Here is a 22,765-nt window from a genome sequence, read left to right as displayed (position 1 = left end):
TAAAGACTGTGTCATGTGAGGAAACCTCCAGGTATATGTCCAAATGAAATTGGCAGCCAGATTGGAAAAAGAGCTCTCTATGGCTCTGAAGTTTGCCTTTCTCACATACAGACATTGGTCCAGTAAAAGATATTGCCTCATCCATTTTGGGATTGACACTGTTACAACTACACTGTGTGCAGATTAAATCAGGAGCAGAGGTGGAAACAGAAATCAAAAGTTGTGATTCACTGGCCCATCTTTTAGCCACTGTAAAATCCCAAAATGAAAAAAGATCAATACCAAGAATCCATGTATCCATTTGAAGGCTTACCTCTGGGAAGGGGAATGCCAAGGGAGCTACCTATGCATGGCCTGAGAGTGATGGGTGTAAAATATGCTCTGTTCTGCTGCTTGATGGAGTTCTCGGCTGTGCCAGCCTATGCATCTAACATGTTTGTTTCCCATTGCTGCTGGTTCTGCAGTGATTGGTCTTTCTGCCAAAATGAACTAGACTTAAAAAGAGTGAACACAGCCATCCATTAGCTGAACTGAAGTTCACGCACTGAAAGGACTTGCCAGAACTCTGTTAGCAACTCTGGTAGGAGTAAGGAAATGGAAATGAACTCTTGGGTAAAATTAAGAAGCAAGTAGCATTGAGTACTGAATGGTCCATGAAATTGGTGCCAAGACAGAGAGATTTCCAACTGTTTCCAGAGCATCCACTCTAGTGCAAGAGCAAAGTCATGTGGAAATGCCACAAATCCATTGGAGGGAGATGACATTTGTTTTCCTGTCCCACCCCGAGTCCATGGTCCTGGCAAGCATGTGGCATGAGTGAAGGCAGAACTCAAATAGACATCTGGGGCCAGGAATTCTGGCCCACGGACCACAGGCAGCTGCTCTGAGGGACTGTTATGCCACTGCGTTTCACCCAGGGCAGCATCATTGGTGCATTAGCATAAAGTGTCATTGGCCCATTTTTGAGTGCTCTGCTCTGAGACACTGCAGCTTTCCCTGCAGACTGGTTTGTATGCATGGTAGCATGACTCCTCCTCCCCAGCGCCGGCGGTATCTGCTTCTTACACAGGAGGCAGAGTGATGTCATGGATGGGGGGGCAGTGTTCAGTACAGCTATTTTCCTATAGGGGTGCACCATCATTTCTGTCATATACTGGTGACCCTCCTTGCTGCAGATTGGCAGGATCCTTTGGACTCCTGAATTTATACACCCATTTATACTGGTGCAATAATCAAACTTGCTGAACCAGTTTAAATCACACCTTTTGGTGAATACAGGCTAACTCAGTTTAAAAATAGTAGGACTCACCAGAGATGCCAGCTTCCTCTTGCCCTGGAGGGTGCTCAAACCGCTGTTTCACCTCAGGTCCCAACTGGACCCCTTTCCCCATCCCACCAGTGGGAGGAAGGGAGGTGCCTGCCAGTGGTGCTAAACACCCACTGTTGTTTTCTGCAGGTGCTCAGAGTCCGTACCTGTGGGGCTAACTGGTGTGAACAAGCAATGGTTAAAACCAGTTGGGAAGCTCAGGGTAGGTTTTCAAAGTTGGTTTTAAATGCCATGAGGGCTTATCGTCCCTGGCTAAACAAACCATGTTTAAACCAAGTTGGACTAAATGCATGCAAACCAGGTCACCTAACATGATTTGAGGCCTACTGTAAATGGAGCTTTTATGGGTAATTTGAATCTTATCCTGGGCTGAACTCTAATCTCTCATATCACTGAAGTGGAGTCACTTTGGATTTACCTCAGAACAGAGATCAAAGTCTATGCCCAGGTTGTTTTTACATGATGCAAAATTTAATGGTTATAGTTGAGCTCCTAGCAGACAAGTATTTCCTTCTCAAAAACCACAACCCTTTACAGCAGTTTCAGCAAAGAAGCAGGCATAGAGATTGAATTATGGTATCCATCTCTTTTAGTCTGCATTTACATGAGCAGAGTTCAAACACATCAGTCTTCTGGAAAGCAGCGGCAGTGAAGTTGTAGCAGTGTAGACAGATTTCAAGCATTTTTTCCCAGTACTGTGTTTAAACATCATCTAGCAGTGTGAAGTGCTGGTCCATAACTACGACTCTGTGATGAAGTGGTAATACAAATAATAATGTGATGAGATGATATTTGTTCCCTGACAGTTTAGATAAACAGAAATACTGTTTGTCTCTAAAATAAATCAGTTACTCTGCATGTTTAAAAGGACTTTGGGGATGGGCACTTGAAATTATCTGACTGGCTCAATATCTGGAGACATTGACATCTGACCCTAGTTATTAGCTTGTGATATACTAACAGTATAATCTGTATTTCACTCTGTGTGAATTTGTATGACTTTTTTATCCTTCCCTCCATCAAATATATTTATTACTTGGCTGCGGATGCTGGAAAACCGACTTTCCCATGTTAAAATAAATGTAGACATGGGAGAAAATTGTTCCCTTCTGTAAGAGTCAGATTCCCCTGTGAGTTACACCAGTGTAAGGCTACAGTAAATTAATTTGAGTCAGTACAGTTACACAGGTATCAGTGTGGAATAACTAAGAGCAAATGTTATCCCTAAATATTTACCGTTTGTTTCATGTTTGGCAGTAATAACAAGTACATAAAATAAAAATGCAGCAGGAATCATTAGCTCTCTCTGCCTGTGTTTCCTGCCCCCCCCTCGTTTCCCAATATTCTGTTTAACATACGGGGAGTGGTTTTCACTTATTTGCAGTGCTCATAGGCTAAAGTACCTGGTGGGTTGGACATGTCTTAGTTTGCCTTTAGGGAGTCAGCCTGATTATTTGAACTGAAGCACTTAGGAAGACGCAGCTTTCCCTGTCTGTGCAGATTTCTCTGTGCTTATTTTTCTTATTATCCTGGATATTCACTTCATAGGAAAGGAGGATTTTCATTTTAAAAGCATCATGAGGCACCTACTTTCACAGGGGCGCAAGGTTAGTAAAGAAAGGTTTGAAGTTATTCATGGACTGCCAAATGTCATTTTCTCTCTTTGTGTTTATTGTCAAGCTAACATGGAACAGCTGATAGAGTAATGCTCTCAGATTGTTGCTTTGCATCTTCTGGGGGTGGGAAGGGATAGCAGTTGTAGGATTTTTCTGAAAGAAAAGGAAAAGTACTTAAATGTTTGATGGCACTTTTCAAATTAATACATTGATTGGATATTGCCTTTCTTTAGTTGTGTAGGGGCTGGGAAGACAAGTTCAAAGCTATTGCCCTTGTTTAGAAAACCTTACAGTGCACATTTAGTCTGGCTTTGTGACTCTCCACACTTCAAATGTGATATGGACTAGACTGACTTTTTGTCCATGTTACAGAGCACCCCACTCTCATTGACGTCAGAATGGCAGCTGTGGGTATTTCTCATTCCCTGAAAATTATTAGTCTTACAAGCTTCAAGCCATGCAATATTTTGTTGTGAACAAGAGCATCTGCTGGAGATGTCCTGTACATTAAACTAGGGGTGCGTTTGTCACTTTGGCCGGTGTAGTTTTCGAGAGAGTCATTTTACCATTGTCTCTTTGGACGGCTGCCGGCTCAGAATGTTGGGTAAAAGTGGACAATTCTCTTAACGTATGTGAACAAGCTCTGCTGCTGAACTGAGGAGGTGGAAGAAGAACAGTTTGATCAGTCAGAAGTTTCTGTCCCTCTTTGAATTATGGTTCCTTTGCTTGATGCGAGTTTAAGAAGCTCCCTCCCCAAAATGAGCACCTGGAAGTTGCTGAGCATTAGACATGGGGCATAAACACTGCCCAAACTCAGATCTAGTGCAACTCTGTTAGCTTCAGGGGAGTTGCAGCTTTTTCTCCCTCAGGGTTGAAATTGGCTGACTGTACACAACAAGAATATAGGTATTATGTGTTAGAGTCTGCTTTTAATTGTATCAGTACAACCTTATTCAAGTTATTAGGTGATGTGCAATTATCTGTGTGTAGCTTTGACCCTTTCTGTTTCATTACAATCTTAATGAATGAATAGCCCTCAATAAATAAAGCTAAATGAGGAGTGCAAATGATAATGAACCCTATTAATAAGAATTAAATAAGACTGTTCTTGAGTGACTGGTTAATGGTATGTAGAAAGCACCCGTTCCTAAAAGTCTTGATCTTATCAGTTGGATTTTTCAGGAGCCACTACAGGAATTAGGGATCAACTGCAAGTCAACTCTAGCATGTATAATAGGTTTCAGACTTCATCTCCTGAGGCTTGTTTCAAAATCTGTTCAGGTATTTATTTTAGTCAAGATGCATATTTTCAAAGTTCCCATTTCAGTATCATGAGAATTTTTTAATGTGGATGTGTCCCTGGTAATGTTGCTGGAAAGGATTGTGAATGGAGATTTTTCTGGGCCTAAATTCTTCTTTCATTTCGCAGAAATAAGTACTTCTGCCGTTAAAGGTACACTTACTCATGTAAGTGAGTTGTATCTAATGGAGTTAGGTCTACAACTTGTGTGCTCACAGCTGATGACAGAGTAATTTTTTTGCATTATCCATTTTATTCTTTTAAAACTGCTGTGGATGCTTCTCTATGTAAAATACTTTTCTTATGAAATGATCCACTTTGCATCACACAACAATAAAATGTTACTAGCGGTATAACAGTAACAAAGTGTGAGGGCCTGACGTTAACCTAGAGAATTTAATGAAGATTTTTTTTTCCTGGGGGAGTCTCCACTTTAAGGAAAATAGTCATGATTTGCAGAGGGATTGCCCTCCTCAATTAGGAATTTTCTTTACAAGTGACTTCATAGAAAAGCTAAGGAAATAGGTGCAGTTTTACACATTTTATCCATCTATTATACATTGTTGACACATTTTTTCACACAAATGTTAACTGCAATCTGGTAGAAATAATCTTACATCAATTGGCAAACCTGCTGGAATTCAGATATGGAAGATACACATTTTGCTCATACTGCTGCAGATTTTTGAGTCCAAACTTCAACTTTTGTTTAAAAAACAAACAAACGAAAAAACCCCTAATTTACGTTTATACCTATTCAAGTTTCTCACACTGTCTACCCTGCATACATTGGAGGGCGGTCTGAGAGACACCCCTTTCCAAAAATAGCTCACATAAGCTCAAAAACATTGCAATAGTTTAACTTACTCTAGCCTTTTCTGTGGCCTATTGTGCTGTCTTCATTGCAAAATGGAATGTTTGTACATGAAGACAGCTATGTCATTGTAAATCACCCTTTTTTCGTTAAAGGCCCACCCAAAAAAAAGTGGATATTTAATACTGTTTAGCTAACTAGAATTAAAACAGCAGGAAAACATGACAGCTCATCTTTTAATTGAAGTTAGCAGCTTGAGTTAAAGCCTTTAGGGGAATGTGGTATTGATTTTGCACTGCTAGTTAAAACCAAATTGTCATGCCTTTGCTTGCTACTTTGTCCTGAGTTAACTAACACAGGTTTGCTCACCCAAGGTAAGAGCATGCTTTTTATTTGCCTTAGAATGGGGTGAGTGTAAATGTTGTGGTTCTAAAACTGAATGGCAGATGTATGACACTGATAAACACAATGGTCTGATTTCCTCCCTGGGTGTGCGTTTTCCTGGACTGTCTACCATTTGAGTTTGAATGGTTTCATTTTCTTGGCACCTCTGTCAAGAAAGCAGTTAACTCCTTTTTTAATGATTTTGTTTTACTGGCTATCTTTTTTCAACATTTCTCCATCTTTATTACCTCACCCGCATTACCTCCTACCTCATGAGTCCTGTCTGAAAATGAAATTCACCCTGAGGGGTGAACATGACTCTCTCCTCAGCCCTCAAGATGTGCTTGCATGTTGATTTGAGACACACAGTGGAAAGCACATTTTGGTTGAAGTTTTTATTTTTGCAGAACCAAAGGCAAGTGCAGGTCAGGTTTTGTTTTTTCTGGAGGGCAGGGCATGGAGAGGGGGATGCACCAGATAAATGTTTCTGGATTGGTCCATTATGAGAGAAAGTGACACAAGACCTTACCAGGAGACCAATACTTCTGTTTACTTATTTAATGCTTTGTACTAAGCAAAACTGAGCTTAATTTTATTTAGCACAAGAGAAGTGGATGGCCTGAAGTTGACAACTGCCTGGTATTTCCAGGACACCTTTCTGTTCTGCTTACTGCTCTTGTGGACTTTGTTTTCATTGAGAAAAAACAGGTGTCGCCAGGTATACAAGCACAATACACACAATCTGCCAACCTTGTTTCCGATTACTTGTGATTGGGATGGGGAAGTGGCCTTGCAGAATGAAGAGGTGGTCTGAGAGTGAGGCGCCAGTTAGTCTCAATCTGCTTCGGTTCCTACCATTATTTCCCTCAGCTTCTCCTTTACTCTCTAAAAGAGAGTGTAGATCTGGATAACCTTGACTTCCTGCTGAGCTCCTGGGAAGCTATTAGTCTTATGGATAAACCACTCCATCCCAGCAGGACAATTGGTGGAAAACCCACTGAGAGGCCTTGTGGAGATTTTTTCTCTCTTTCTCCGCCTGAGTGTTCTCCTGCAGGAAGGTTCGTCTTTACACAGTTTTTACACACTGAGGCTGTTTCTACACATGCTAATAAACAGCCTGAAATATGCTAATGAGGCACATATGTAGATTCCCGGCACCTCATTAGCATAAGGTCACACAGAGTCTAGAAGAGGCTCTTCTGGATTCCAAAATGGCGTGTAGAAGCGCGGCCCCTGGGGGGGGGGTCTTTTGGAAGGAAGTCCTCCTTCTGGAGGCCTCTTCTTCCTGGGGGCCATGCTTCTACACGCTGTTTTGGAGTCCAGAAGAGTGTCTTCCGGACTCCAAATCATGTGACCTTATGCTAGTGAGGCACTGGTAATTTACATACATGGTTCATTAGCATATTTTGGGACATTTATGCGTAGAAACAGCCTGAGGGTATGCCTACACTTAGGGGAAGATTGACTCACTCGTGGTTGATCTTCTTGGGTTCGATTTAGGGCACCTAGTGGGATGTGCTAAATCAAACAGTCTTTGCACTACAGTCAACCCTGGTACTCCTGGCAGTCTGGAGGAGTAAGGGAAGTCCCATTGCATGGATGGCTGCAAAAATGATTTTAGATATGTCGACTCCAGTTACACAATTCTCGTAGCTGGATTTGCATATATAAAAGCGATTTCACCTCCTAGTGTAGATGTGGCCAAGGAGGTACCATGGGTAATGGGTCACCTGTCACTGCACTTGGTACATATTTCTAGGACCAGTAGTGTCAACTTCATTGACATCAAATAGGGTTGCAAATGGCTAAAACAGAATATGCCTTATTGACTTCACTTGGAGTGCATGGGTATAAACTGAGGAGCCAAGGAATATAGTGAGAACTGAAATAAACTATCTAAAATTATATCTAAGTCAATTTTACCTCCTAGTGTAGACCTGGCCTGAGGCAAATGACTGTTGACATCAGTGAGAGTTTGCCTGAGAGAGGATCGAGAGGGTAGGGAGGAAAGACATCAGCTTTGGCCTGTGGTTATCTTTCATTGAGCACCAGTTCTATGCTGGACAAGGCAGGAAAGGAGAAAGACACTTCTCTGGAAAGGTTTATGGTTGAAGAGGACTATGAGTGTATCCCTTGCTTTTGTTCCTCATCCATCTAGAACATTCTTGGAGGTTCCTTCCTCACTTAGGTTAGCTGCTGTGCTCCATTCAGTGGGAAAGCAGCAACAGGGGAATCAGTGAGTTGGAGGAGGAGGGTGAGCACATTTCTTTCCTTCCTCCCACTGCTCTGTTCCTTCTGTGTGGAGGTGGTAGAGCAGCACTACCCGTCAATAATATATAAGCATATGCATTTGCACAGGAACAGATGCTTATCTGTGATCTTAGTATTGCCAAGTACTGCCTCAGTAGTTCAGAAATAACAAGTTAATCCCCCCCCATCCCCACATCATGAGATTGGCTTAAAATAATGAGATTTTTGTTTAAAGTAGAGTTCTTTTTATTTTTCTTGTGGGGCGGGAGCCTTTTGGATTCATATTTTTGAGGTTTTTTTCCTGCAGACTTTAGGGCACAGAAACTTTTTGTTCCTTTAAATGAAAGCTGAGATTCTCATCTAATCACATGATTCCAGAAGCTGGGATTTTACACTACCAAATATCAAAAGACTTGCTATGATACCATGGGTAATGGGTGACATGTAACTGCACTTGCTTCATATTTCTAGGACCACCACTATCAACTTAATTGACGTCGGTGAATGACATGATTGTTCACTAATGCATATCCCGGGGGCCCTTGTATTGTCATAACCATGTCTAAATCAAACCCAGCTCAAACATTTCACACATCCCAAGAACATGCTGCCCACAGATGCTTCCCAGATCATTAAAGTCAATAAGCAATCTAAATGGAAGATTAGATAATCAAAGACCAGACCTGTTTTCCATTTGTCAGACAACTCGCCCACTCTAGTATTTTTCAGAAGCACTCTAACCTCTTGAGAAAACCATCTGTCTTAACAGGAGTGGAAAGTGGGTTCTGTGAGTTTGTCCTTATGTGTGCGTATTTGTTTGGTGGATGCACGAGAACAGAGAGCCTCTAAACAATCTGTGAATAGGCAAATATATCTTAGTTATATTTCTACTTCTCCCAAAGGGAGAAGAAAGGGGAGACGGAGGCAAAAAGATGAATCATTTATGCCTAGAAGAACAAAAGCAGGGAAGGATCCTGCCACCCTAGAAATTTGCTAATATTGATGGGTTTTTTGTTGGTGTTTTTTTTTTTTCAGTTCAAACCTGTTTCTTCTTTATTAGGTCCAACTTCACATTACAGACATTGGGACTCAATAAAGAAAGAAGTGAGTTAAAATAATGTAATAGTTTAATCTCTGTGTCTCCAGGTGACTGTGTACAATTGGAGAGCGTTAACAAAATGCACGTGCAGCCCATCAATTACATTTATGCTTTATCCAGACCCAGTTCCTCCGAAGTGGAGATTCCCAATTCATTCAAAGTTGGTCTAAGTTCCTGGATAACATAAGGGTAGATTTCCTTGTGAGGGCCTGCCTTGTCCTTTACGACTTCTAGGATGTGGACTGCAGTGGCAAAATCATTTAACCGTCTGCATGCTCTCAAGGCATCATCGATGATTTTTGGTTCTGGCACCAGATCGTAGCCACCCAGCGTGTTTATGCCTTTCCTTAGCTCCCAGGCATCAATATCTGGTTTGTTGAAGTATGTCACCCTTGTGTCCCATGAGAGTAGCAACGAGCATGTAACACAGCTGCGGCGGCCGGGCCAGGCCGCGGAGGCCGGCAGCGATGCCGCGGTGCAGAAGCAGGGCAGCTCCCAACATAGGGGCATGAGCTGGGGTGATGATGGGGACAGGGTAAAGTGATAAAGTAACATAGGAATAACACATTGTTGCTTCTGTTATAGTAATGCCCAAAGGTCCCATTGAGCTTGTAATGACATAGAGTGAGGTTATTTCTTCACTGTTAAAAAGGTGTAGGTTCTTTATGAAGACTAACTTGAGGTCGCTCTCTCACAGGGCAGGTCTTCACTTAAAACACTGCATTAGTGCAGCTGTACCTATGCAACTGAGGTGCTATAGCATTTAAGTGAAGATGTGCCTATGCCAGCTAAAGAGAGCTCTCTGTCAGCATAGTTGATCCATCTCCCAAGGAGTGGTAGCTGTGTCATGGCCAACGCAGTGCTGTCTGCACAGGTCTGAGGTTGGTGTAACTACATTGCTCAGGGGGGTGGATTTTTCAAATTCCTGAGCGATGTAATTATCCCAGCATAGATCTGTAGTGTGGACCAGACCTCAGTGTCTAAATAGATGTTTTGTTTTTATAATGAAGACATGACCTGAGAGTGGGGCTCAGCGTGAATGCAGTGGTCCTAAATCTGATAGGTCAGTGTGCCTGGCTATCCTATATGGTTTGTTTGATTTCCTTTGGGAGTGCTTCTTCTGGGCTATTATTAGCATTTTAAGGGTCTCAGCTAGTTAGCATGTCTGTGAGGGCAAATGTTCACCTTTCCTGCCTTCTTTTTGTTTTTCTGACTCTTCTGCACTACTTTTTTCTTTTCATTACTTTGAATTGCTGTCTTTCTGCATCTACCAAACATAAACACGCATGCACGAGCACGTCCTAGTGAGACAAGGCTCAAGATGTTTTTATTTTAGTCGAGATAAACTTGCGGGGGGAGAGGGGGGGCATTGTATTGACCTTGACTAGCTACACGGAGGTTAAAAAAGGTCTCCTCCTGGGCTCATCTCCATTAGGACTTTACAGTGGTTGCTAAATTGCATTAGTTATCTTGCTATAAAGATGCACCTTTTTGATGAAGATATAGCCATAGATGGTAAAAAGTCTCGGAGGTGTAGCTGCATTAGTCTGTAACTTCACAAATAACAAGCAGTCCCATGGATGGACATTGATCTGACATCAGGAATGGCTATACACACAAACCTGTAAGCAATCATTTTAACCTCCTGGGATGTTCAGTAATGGATATAAAAGCAGCCATTCATCTACAAAAGAATTTTACCACAGGATTACAGAGGGAGACACCTGAATTCATTTTCAAATTTAATAGCATGAACCTGGGCCTGAATAGAGATCTTAACTAGCTTATGCATTACAAGGGCAATTTCCCCACCTTTGATATTCACAGGAATTCAGACACACCTAGCTTAACTTACTGGTGACAGATAACTTCTTTTTTTTATTTTTGTCTCCCCCACCTCCACTCCCTGCTATATAAACCCTGGATTTTGTATTCCCACTCCAAATCCATGTAGTAAAGTGAGTTTTGCCCATAAAAGCTCATGACCCAAGATATTTATTAGTCTCTAAGGTGCCACAGGACTGTCTGCTATTTATATAGTCATGGAGTAAGAGAGAGTCTGTGCCTTGAAGCGCCTATAGTCTTTTTAGACAAGACACCCAAAGGTGTACACAAGATATAACATATAAGCAGAGTTAACAATGTGGTGTCATTAACCCTATAAACATTTTGCAAAAGGAGGGAAAAGGGAGTTCTTTCCATTCTACATGCTGAGCAAGCTGAGTTGTGGTTACAGCTGTGGAGGGAAAATTTTCACATTGCAAGAGTTTCAAGTTTGCAGCATTTTTTTCCCATCCTGAAATGGGACAAAAAAAATTTTGACCGCTTTCATAAATATAATTCAAAAAGAAGAAAAATCAGCATATGGTCAATTGAACAGTTTTTATTTCAGTTTCAATCTTTTTTAAAAAATGGTTTAACTTCTTTCACCTCAGAGTTGTGGGTGGAGAATCAAAGGTTGTTTTCTAGACATAGAATAGCTGTGCAGCTATAGTGATCTGAGTGTAGATTGTTCTTGTACTGATGGAAGGAATATACTTTTCTCACTGATGTACATAATTCAGCTCCCTGAGCAGTTGTAGCTAGGTTGATGAAATGATTCTTATCTCAGAGATTAGGTCTGCTACAGTGCAAAGGAATGTGATTTTTTTTTTTTAATACCCCTGAATCACATAGTTAGGTCCGTCCTATGTTTGAAGGGAAAACTGGGACGGAGTGGCTCCATATCAAAATATAACTGGCCTATGTCTTGTAGCTCTGGATCGGGGATTATTTACCCATTATGCAAAGTGGGTATATAATGTGTTACACCTGCTTCATTCTCTCTCCATTATGGTGTAAAGGATTACACAGGGTGCAGGACAAGGGGTGATTGGGCTTGTCTGTACCCTGTATTTATGGATATAGATAAAGGTAAAAGAAGTTATGTGGAGATTAAAGGACAGATCTTTATCACAAACCAGCACTGCAGTGCAAGGAAATAAGAGGTACTGTTGCTCAACCAATTAGCTTCTTGGCATACTTTGTTCAGACTCGTGCGGGTGTGTGATTCACCATACACTTGATTTTCACATGGTTTCATGCAGTAACGTGCCTTGAACCATTCTCCTACTTTCATGCAACAGGCACCTTTGTTGAGTTGCCTTTATATTTCCAAACTCTTTCACCTGAGAACATTACTAATGCCTTAAAGTCACTCCCACATACATCTCCATGGTCTCTGAAATGATACCATTTTTGTTTGTTACACCCAGTCATGTGGACATGTTTATGTCTTGGTCTTTTTTTCTTCCTTTGTGAAATTGAGTCCATATTTTAGTGCGCTCAAAACCAAAAAAAGGAGTCACATAGCGCTTTAAAGATGAATAAAATAATTTATTAGGTGATGACCTTTCGTGGGGCAGCTCCACGTCTTCAGATCATAGCCATACCAGAACCGACTCAATAGATAAAGCACAGAGGTCCAAAAATTGTTATCAAGGTTGATGAATGAGAAAAATTATCAAGGTTGGCAACTTACAGTGCTCAGTTGCTGCACCTTGTCTCAAATTACTCTGTAAACCCTTCCGGACAGTAAGAGAGAGATAGCCGTGCTAGTCTATATATTAGCAAAACAAAAAAGCGGTCCAGTGGCACTTTAAAGACTAACAAAATAATTTATTAGGTGATGAGCTTTCGTGGGACAGACCCACTTCTTCAGATCATAGCCTTACCAGAACAGGCTCAATATTTAAGACCCAGAGAACCAAAAATAGTAAACAAGGGTGACAAATCAGAAAAATATTACCAAGGTGAGCAAATCAGAGAGCAGAGGGGAAGAAGAGCGGGGAAGTCAAGCCCCTATAATGACCTAGAAAATTGCCATCCCGGTTCAAACCACAAGTTAATGTGTCAAATTTGAATATAAAAGAGAGTTCAGCAGCCCCTCTTTCCAAACTGCTGTGAAAATTCCTCTTCAGTAAAACACAGACTTTCAGGTCATTAACAGAATGGCCCACTCCATTAAAGTGCTGGCTGACAGGTTTGTGAATCAGGAGTGTTGTTATGTCTGTTTTGTGCCCATTAATTCTTTGTCTAAGGCTGTGTCTACACTAGCCCCAAACTTTGAAATGGCCATGCAAATGGCCATTTTGAAGTTTACTAATGAAGCGCTGAAATACATATTCAGCGCCTCATTAGCATGCGGGCAGCCGCAGCGCTTCGAAATTGATGGGAATAAGGGGACTTCGAAATAGGCGGGATGAGTTGCGCGGCGGCGAGCCGCGTCAATTTTGAAGCGCTGCGGCCGCCCGCATGCTAATGAGGCGCTGAATATGTATTTCAGCGCTTCATTAGTAAACTTCAAAATGGCCATTTGCGTGGCCATTTCGAAGTTTGGAGCTAGTGTAGACACGGCCTAAGAGAGTTTGAAGTCTGTCCAATATACAAAGCATCTGGGTGTTGTTGGCACATGAGGGCATATATGATGTCAGTTAAGCAACATGTGAATGTGCTGGTGATTCTGTGACTAACCTGGTTAGGTCCAGCGATGGTACCTCCAAAACAGATATGTGGACAAAGTTGGCAACGGGTCTTGTTGCAAGGAAAAGTTCCAGGATTGCTCACCTTGATAATATTTTTCTGATTTGTCAACCTTGATTACTATTTTTGGTTCTCTGTGCCTTACGTATTGAGTCTGTTCTGGTATGGCTATGATCTGAAGAAGTGGGTCTGTCCCATGAAAGCTCATCACCTAATAAATGATTTTGTTACTCTTTAAAGTGCTACTGGACTGCTTTTTTGTTTTGATACTTCAGGACAGTGATTGTCTTTTACCTGTTGCTCCCTATGCGTCAGGCCCATTTCTAATTGAGGCCTCTGGGCATCCCTAGTATACAGAAACCAGTATTGCGATAATAATGATAAGGTGCATTTCTGCCAGGGTAAAAATAACTTGTGATAGCTTAATCATGTCCATGACAAAACATTGTGATGTCAAATGATCTCACTGTGCAAATGAAACAGGGAGATATTTGGGCTGAGAGAGTCTGAGCTTTATTCTTGTTACACATGAAATTAAATAGCAAGTAGGATCTTTTCATTCGGTACAAATGTGCACTCTTTGTTCATTGTTGAAGACTTTCAGGAAAATATGGTTGTGGGGCTCCTTTGGCATGTTTCTATAAAGAATGCAAAATACACATTGTTTGGTATTTTCTTGAGTGCTCAATCAGACACTTAACGTGTCAGCACTCAAGATTTGCGTAGTGAATTGCAATTGTTACCTGTCTGTCATGCTTCAAGGGCCATGGAAACAATCTTAACAAGAGAATGCTACCCTGAAGAAGTATGTGACGCTCATGTTAGTTAGGCAGAAGTTTGTCTCTATTTTTTTCTAGTGCTTGATCATGCAAGCTTTGCATGTTAAAGGTTGCAAGCTTGGGCCTTCAAAAGCTATAAAATCTGAAAATATGAGCTCCTATGAAACACATGCTTTTGAATAGAGCAATTAATTTAACTTAAAGTGAATGGAAAGGTGCCTAGTGACTTCCGTAAGTTTTGGCTTGGACCCTGACAGTATAACAGATGATCCGTGGTCACTTGGAAATGTTTACTGAGACTGAAATTTGTAAGATTGGCCATGCTCATGGTGAGGTTGGGGCAATCTGACCATTTCCTTCTGCGAGAAAAGGAGCAAACAATACCTATGTCTATATCTGAGCTCTAGGATAATTTTTCCCTGCTGGCCTTGAGTATTTCTTCTGTATTTGCCAAAACTGTCCATTGAAAGCTTGCTGAGCAAGTGAGCACAACAATTATAAGAAGTAATATTTAATCTGTTACATTATTGAACATTTGTGTATAACCACTTGGAAGCAGAGTTGATGGGCTATACATTGGCAATATTTATGATGCTCTAGTTTTCTTGATGATATAATAAACTGTTTTGTTGTAAGAAATACTAAAAGGATTTTTGCCAGCAATGTTAATCACTGATACTGCTTTACAGAAATATGACAGTGTTTAGCTGTATTTAATTAAGAAATACACAGATTCCTATTATACCCGCTCTTTCTTCATAATGAATATGTTGACCATTTAATTAGGCCTGTTTATGATCTCAGTTGAACAGGTGCAAATTTGAAGCTAATGCAGTCATTCAGGATTTCAGTGTAATTGAAATTGTAATATAAGCATTTAACTTCTATAATTGTCTGTTTATCTTTCATTCAGAAAATGCATCCTAATTCCATTCTCTTGCTTAATACGTCCTTTCTCCTTCCTTTTTGATATTAACTTCTTCAGTGAACTGGCTCAGTTTGTGAGTCCATAGCTGTCTGTACTTGTCAAGAGTTTGCCACAATTTCTAATGTAAACTTACAGAGGCCACAAAATGCCTGTCCAACAAATATATTCCTGAGGACCTCAGGAAGCTATGCAAAAGTCTACAGGACAACTGTTTTGCTACATGGACCCAACATGCAATTCCTTTTGTGCACAACTTCCAGTATTTCCAAAAACAGATGGCATTTCCAAGTTCTGCAACCCTTACTGATGAAAGCAGTCCATTATCTTAGGAGCAGTTCTCTTAAGGGCACGGGAGTACTCACATGAGTAAGGGTTGGAGGTTGATATCCAATGTTCCCTCTAATTTTTTCCATCAATGTATGGAATAAATTTTATGTGCACCAAGGCATGTGTGGATGTGCACCACCAATAAAAACACATGCTTCCCAGTGCTGGCAGCTGTAGATGCTCTGCTAATCAGTTGGGTGGCACCTGATTCTCTCCTGGGTTGCCGCCTTAGCACTCAGCTTATAAGGAACTCTACTCACATCTCACATGCCTTTTCAGAGACCACTTGGGAGGAAAAACACCAGTTTAGCATCCAGATTGAATTTCTAGTTCAAAGGAGAACATAGCTAGCCTGGTGACACAAGAGTTGTAGAGTATAGGAAGCAAGTTTGTGAATAAGTTTTCAGGAGTTTGGTTTTGCTAGAAGAGGGTACATACAGTAAACTCTTTCATATCTATCAGAGAGGTAGCCCTGTTAGTCTGTATCTTTGAGAACAAGAAGTCCTGTGGCACCTTACAGACTAACTATTAGACTACAAGGTGCCACGGGACTTCTTGTTGTTCTCTTTCATATCTGGCATTCTATCATCCAGAACACTCATATAACCGGCATTTTAACCATAAGTAAATTTCAGTTATGTTTTCCATAAGTACAGTATAGTGAACGTAAATACAGCAAATACAGAATAAGTTTAGAGTGTGCAATACTACTGTTGTTGGTAAATAAAGTAGTCTACATACATTTTTGTTTGTTTCTTTATATCTTGTTTTTCTTTAGTGTCATTTGTTGCTAGGTATGCCTCTCTCTCTTATCCAGAATATTTGAATATGTGGCAACCTCCTGGTCCTGGGGCTGCCAGATATGAAAAAGTTCACTGTATAACTTGAATTTGTGAGAGAGAGGGCACAGTTCAGTGAGTCACAAAACTTTGTGCTACCTTTCATCCTTCTAAGGGACTGCCAGTGAAATTCAGTGGGAGTTCGGGGCATAGAGGGAACAAATCAATGGCCCATAGTCCTGTTCAGCATGAGCTCCAGGTTGGCTGGTTACCATTATTAGACATGACTGATATGAAAATGCATAGTAGTATCTGCATGTATTTGTATCCATTATTGGTTTATATTATTTTGTAGGCTTTGGGGGGCAAGGACTATTTTTACCTTGTGTGTGTATATCATGCTGAGCATAGTGGAGCCCAAACCCAAACTGAGTCTTTTAGGAATTACTGCTATGCAAATAAATAACACAATGAGTGAAAACTGAAAGTTGTGGCCTCACATTAAAATTAGGTTTATTTCTAGTAAGTTGTAAACTTTGTGTAGACAGTGGAGCCGAGACAAGCCTTACAGAGATCAAGTTCTGGAGTTCTATTAGGATAATGGTGAATGTAACAATTTAAGTGAATTGATGGACAGCTAGATTTTTCAGAATTGAACTAGGCTTCATATGATATACTGGACTCCACTGTAGTCTGTCATTTGTTACAAAGAGCTTTAGAATGAACTTGTGGGAAGAGGTCAAGAAAATTGAGTACATTTATCATAATGGTAATTCGCTATCTTCAGTGTATGTCTGAGAGCATAAATTCACCAAGGTCATTTAAAGCAGAAGTGCAGTGAATATAGCATTTGCTTGAACATGGGTGTCACAGTTTTGCGGAATGTAATTTTAAGGAGTTGTGCTTCCTTTTCTTCGTATATAAAGGTTAACAAAAATGAAACCAGGCAAATGAGGAAGAAGAATCTTACCAGGGTCTCAGGTCAACGTGGCAGCTAGCAGAACAACTGGAGCTGACTTGTCCAATGAACTGAAACAGAGGAGTATGTTTAAAAGATGTCCCCTTCTGCATGGGTTGCCTTTCTTGTTGGTTGTGTGTAGGGAGCAAGCATCTGCACATATGGGCATGTGGGGTCTAGAATGAGCAAGCAGGGGTGGGAAGTGGGCAGCTGAGTTGCCTTCAAAGACTGCACTCATAAAGCACTGGAAAGGGTGTACAAAACACTAATATCGAGTGCCAGATCCAGCCCTGTCATAAGCAGGTGAAGTTGCACATGCACCAGGGTTGAATTTTATGAGTTATGGAAGCAGCTGTTTTTTATCCACTTATGCCTTTAATCAATTCAAATGTAGCTGGATTCCAGTGCAGATTGGATTCCCATTTTCTAACTCACCGCGTAGCCCTTGAAGTTTAGTGCAGAAAATCCAATTTGGCAGGTGGCAGGCTGTCTCCCTATCCAAGAACAGTGTTGAATCACGTGTGAAGCTTCAGCCAGTGGCAGAGCGTTCTCCCTTGTAAGTGTGAGCATTAGGTTCATTAAAATCACGCGGTCAGGAGTGCGGGCAGGGTGACCCCAGGCAGCCAGGCCCTCGGCCAGCCGAGCAAACGCATCCATGTTCCGCCTCTTGCTCCCCATTACCTGGAGCACCTCCTCCTTACCCCAGAGCTCCAGCAGGTCCCGGATCTCGGCCTCCGTCCAGGAGGGGCCCCGCTGCCTCTTCCCCCGCTGGCTTGCAGGCTGTGAGCCCTGGGTCCCCTTGGGGGGGATGCCCTGTGGGCACTTGGGGGGCTGGCTGGCTGCCATGGGGTGCAGGGTGCTGGCTTGGGGCTGCGGAGGGACGTGCAGGCTGGGCACGTGCCAGTGCTGCTGCCTGCATGAGCTCTCTGCTTCCTGCACAGGAAGTAAGGGGGCGGGGAGCTTTAAGGGGCTGCTGCACACGGCGACCATAGAGCTCAGGGGCTGGAGAGAGTGTCTCTCAACCCCTCAGCTGATGGCTGCCATGGAGGACCCCGCTATTTCGATGTTGCGGGACGCGGATCATCTACACGTGCCCTACTTCCATGTACAATGTCGAAGTAGGGCGCTGTTCCCATCTCCTCATGAGGATAGCGACTTCAATGTCTCGCCGCCTTATGTTGATTTCGACTTCGAAATAGCGCTCGGTGCGTGTAGGCGCGGTGGGCACTATTTCAAAGTTGGCACGGCTACTTCAAAATAGCCGGCTAGTGTAGACGTGGCTCATAAGTAGCTGCTTTCATGCAAACCAATTCCTAAAGCTAAAGGACCAGTTTTTCATCTGGCATAAATTGGCATAATTCCACTGAAGCTACTGTGATTGATGCCCTCTGGGAATCTGACCTATCATTTGCAAATTATAGGCTTAAGAAAACAATAATTTAAAATATTTCCAGATGTATAGCACTGTAGTCTGATATCACTTGAACCAGTGTAAATCTGGAGTAACAGCTGAAGCTAGGTTGCAAGATCAGAGTCGGGTGTTCAATAACCATTTATGCTTTGTAAAGCAATAAAAAAGACCCGACAGTTGGACAGTGAACAGTGTGACTCAGAAGCAGATTCGAGGGGTGGGGAAATGTGCTGAGTGCAATGGAGAACTAGCACATTTCTCAGTTCTTTTCAGTAATCGCTGATGAGACAATGTATGTAAGGGTGAGATGATCCATCTTTAATATAGAGGGAGTCTAAAAAAAGAAATGAAATTAAATGAACCAGAGGGGGAAAACATTCATGAGGAAAGAAGTGACAAGTGTAGAATGGAGCCAGATTTATAACAGGCACTGACTTGTGTCCATAAACAGCTATTTCTAGGTGAGTCATTTATTGCCATCAGGATGATGAATACTTGTGGTATCTGTGATTAAGAATTGTGCAGGTGAAAGATGAAAGGATTGGTTTCAGCTAGAAGTTGACACAGAGTATCAGAACCTCCCCTCTTCAAGGTTTATCCATATTCTCTGGAATGGAGTAGAACATAATTTGTCCTTAGATAAAATTACAGGTAACACTTATTCAGCTCCACTATTGCTAACACTCACTATCAGTAACAAGTAATTTTTCTAATGTAGAAGTCTTTCAGTCACCTGGTCTTCTGAGACCGCTAACTATGTTGTTGATCATCATTGTTTCCTTGCATTCTCCCATCTATCCGCCTTCATCCATCTGTTGTCTCTTGTCTTACACTCTTAGATTCTTTGGCACAGAGAACTATTTTTGTTCTGTGTTTGTACAGCACCTAGCACAATGGTGTCTTGGCCCGTGATTAGGTCTCCTGGATACTACAAATGAAAAATATATCCAGTAACTGAAGTGGAGGTACTTGTGTTCTACACCAAAATCTGGCCTATAAACTCCCTACCAATTCTAATCTGATTCCTGTGTTAGTCAGACAGGATTTCTGGTGCCATTGCTTAAGGATTCTGTGTGTGCAAATTAGCATGGTTTGCCAATAGTTGTCTCTCTCAAAAAAACTGGAGACCTTAATAATACAAACCCAATATAGTCGTGGTGGGCAGCCTGCAGCCCCCCTGTCTGCTCCCCTCCTCCACACACTTCTCAAACTGGAGCCCTGCACTTCCTAGTTCTCCCCCTCCTGCCAAGCACCTCCACAGCACCAGAAACCACCTGATTCACACTTTGTTCCTCTTCCTCCCATAGCTGGACACACCCATGAATCAGCTGTTTTGTGGTGTTCCAGCTTTATAATGAAGGTGAAGAAGGAGGGATGGAGCACAAGTCAGGTGATTTGTGTTACTCCAAAAGTGCTGGGAGGGGGAACAGTAGATAGTGGGGAGCTGTAGCACCCCAGTGCACGAGAGGCATGGGGGAGGGTGGAAGACAGGAAGTCCGTGGGCTGCAAGTGGAACTTCAGTGGGCTGCTGCGGCCCACTGAGATGAAGGAGGTCCACTCAGTGCAGCCCACTCTGGTTCTTGGTTGCCCATGGCTGCAATATAGTCTGAAAGCAACAGCTGTGAATCACAAGGTTCAACATATTGAGTTCCTCCTGCTCCTGGAGAAAGTCTCATGAGCTTTATTTTTCAATGATAATTTTGAAATGTGTTTATTTTCAGTGGAGGTGGGCCTTCATCATGCCATTTAGATCTGGGATGAATTCACAGTTGGATGGATGGTTTGATTTTGATACAGTATTCTAGTTTTGGATCAAGTGTTATTTTTATTGGACTAATAGACATCTTATGCAACATAAGTGGCTTCCTGTTTTGGGAACTGTTCTTTGTTAGAAAACCAAAACAAATCCAAGTTTGTTATAGCAGTTCTGTGGAGCCTAGCCTGGCTTCTGCTGTTTTGCACCTAAAGAGATTGATTTTATTTTAAAAGAGGCTTCAGGCACAGCTCTGCTTGCATGCTCGCCTGTCAAAATAGGTGTTGATCATGTTTAGCGTGACTGTGGTTTTCTGAAGAGTTCAGCGCTGATTGATCTCTGCCCCAGCTGAAATTGATGTGGTATTGATCAGTTGAAATCAGCAACAAATTTAGACCAAAACTGTCCTTTGAAAATCCCCACATCTGTGCCATTAAATTCCCCCTTGAGTGGACCATAAGTGATGGAGTCTATCCCCTGCTGGTTCCTCTAGTTTTTAAGAAACAAATGGTTGAGACCACATTAAAAATTAGTCTTAAAAATTGCCTTTTCCCCTCATAATATAATCTGTTCTTCCCATGACATAGATTCCTAATAATTTTGTGCAATGGAAACCAGGCCCAGTCTGACAACTCAGATCCACAGCAGAACTCTGCGTCCTTGCCTTAGAATTCTTAAGGCAAGTCTTTTCCCAGAAAAGAAATCTCTGTCAGCCTCTTCCACTCACATGACAGCTGTGAGGTGAGAAAGGGAAAGGGCACTAGTTTAGATGAAAGTCTACAAATCTGGTTTGCTTAAACAGGCTAGCTTTCCTGTGGCACTCAGACTTAGCAGAAAAATGATCTCCATGTGGATGTCTGTTGCTGGCTAGAGAGTTGTAGAACGACACCGTGTCATTCTCCCAGCACTGCAGGTGTTGTGTTGGAGGTCCTTACCTTATGCAGTGACTTGGGAGTAATTTTGCAAAGAGATCCTTTGCAAGATATTTCCACAGGAAGAGGCAGACCCAGATCCAGCGTGTCAAGACTGGTAGATAAAGAATCGGGAAGTACGTAGGTGGGGCAGATTTCATTACAAGCAATGCTAATGATTATTTAGGACATTATACTTTGGTTTGCCTTATGAGCTCCTGATTTAACTCAGCAATTCATGACCAGCAGGGCTGGAAGACACAGGAAGGCATAGTTCAGGCATTCCCTGCCCTTGTGTTTGCTCAAGATTTTGAAAATCACAAGGCCTGTCTCCTCTCCAGAGAATGCTGTATAAGGGAATTGAATACAAAGACTTTATCACAGTGTCCTGCCAAAGTACAGTGCGTCTGCATAAAACCAAGAATGGGAATTGGGACATTTCCTAACAAACCTCACTGAAGGGTCAGTGGGCTGCGGGAGAAGTCATGGGAACTGAAACAAGGCTCATAAACTGGTTGTCGAGGACTGCTTTTGTTCGTACAGATGAGAGTGCATGCAGAGCACCAGAGCTGGGAAGCAGTCAGGAAACCTGTTTTTACTGGAAGCCAGCACTGCTAATCTGAATTTTTTCCAAAACTCAGGCTATCTCATTCTCTTTGATAAGTGTTTAAAATAGCTTGGATTGGTATCATAACGTTGTTATGGAGTGATGAAGGCATGAATTAGCTAACATAATATACTTAATAGAAAAAACTGGGGATGAGCAAATCTCATATAGTCTTCAGTATTGCTACCCTGTGTGTTCAAAACTCATGAACTGGCAGATTGGCCCAGAAGTCACACAATTAAAAAGGCATATGACGTCTTTTTATTTGCTTTCTTGATTTTTAAACCTTTAGAGGGTCACACTTTCCAGTTTTTCCCCTCATCCACAAGGACTAGAAACTGTTAATGAAAGATGAGAATTTCATGTGATGGCCTAATCCCAGGAGCGTGGGTTGAAAACCCCCAACGCTTTCGTGAATCTCATGATACAACTGCAAGATTGACAACCCTTAGTTTGAGATTTTGCAAACTGATCCCGCTCTTTTCAGGGTTAATAAAGATAATTTTTGTTCAGTACTTTCTTTGGTGTAATTAAACCCTGCCCTCCAGGGTTAGTCAGAATTTTGTGTCTAGGTTTTTCTAGATAAAGGGAAGCTTGTACTCCAATTCTGTGGTGATGGATAGCAATGTGAGGCAGATAGGGCAAGCTATGTACCGGGCAGAGAAGAACTCTTCCAGAGACGAGGCTGGCACAGTGGGATCCTGTGTGTATATATAGTATAGGTTGAATCTCTCTAACCTGGCACTCTAATCTGGCAGCATCCGTAATTCAGCATAATTTGAGTTAACCGGCCAAAGGACTTGATATAAGGACATGCTGAAGGTACGCATGAAAAAATGCAATGTCAGTGTCAACACTTGGGAGCACCTTGCCCAGGACTGTCCCCAATGGAGAACAGTAATCCATAAGGGGGTGGCAAAATATGAGAGGTCCTGCAGCAGTGCAGATGAGGAGAGGCAGAGAAGAAGAAAAGAGTGTCAAAAACTGCCCCGTGCACCTCC

General features: G+C 42.0%; 1 protein-coding gene across 3 annotated transcripts in view; it reads left to right on the top strand.

Moving 5' to 3' along the window:
* The first annotated feature begins 2,798 nt into the window (after positions 1-2,798).
* Positions 2,799-22,765, top strand: part of PLD1 (phospholipase D1) — a 106,889-nt gene continuing 86,922 nt past the window's right edge. For all 3 annotated transcript variants that reach the window (XM_075003621.1, XM_075003619.1, XM_075003618.1), the window contains exon 1: positions 2,799-2,934. The gene's annotated coding sequence lies outside the window, so the exon portion shown is untranslated. The remainder of the gene's footprint in view (positions 2,935-22,765) is intronic.

The sequence above is a fragment of the Carettochelys insculpta genome, chromosome 10, assembly GCF_033958435.1.
Source record: "Carettochelys insculpta isolate YL-2023 chromosome 10, ASM3395843v1, whole genome shotgun sequence".
Classification (NCBI taxonomy): domain Eukaryota; kingdom Metazoa; phylum Chordata; order Testudines; family Carettochelyidae; genus Carettochelys; species Carettochelys insculpta.
This window is presented reverse-complemented; position numbering and strand designations above follow the sequence as displayed.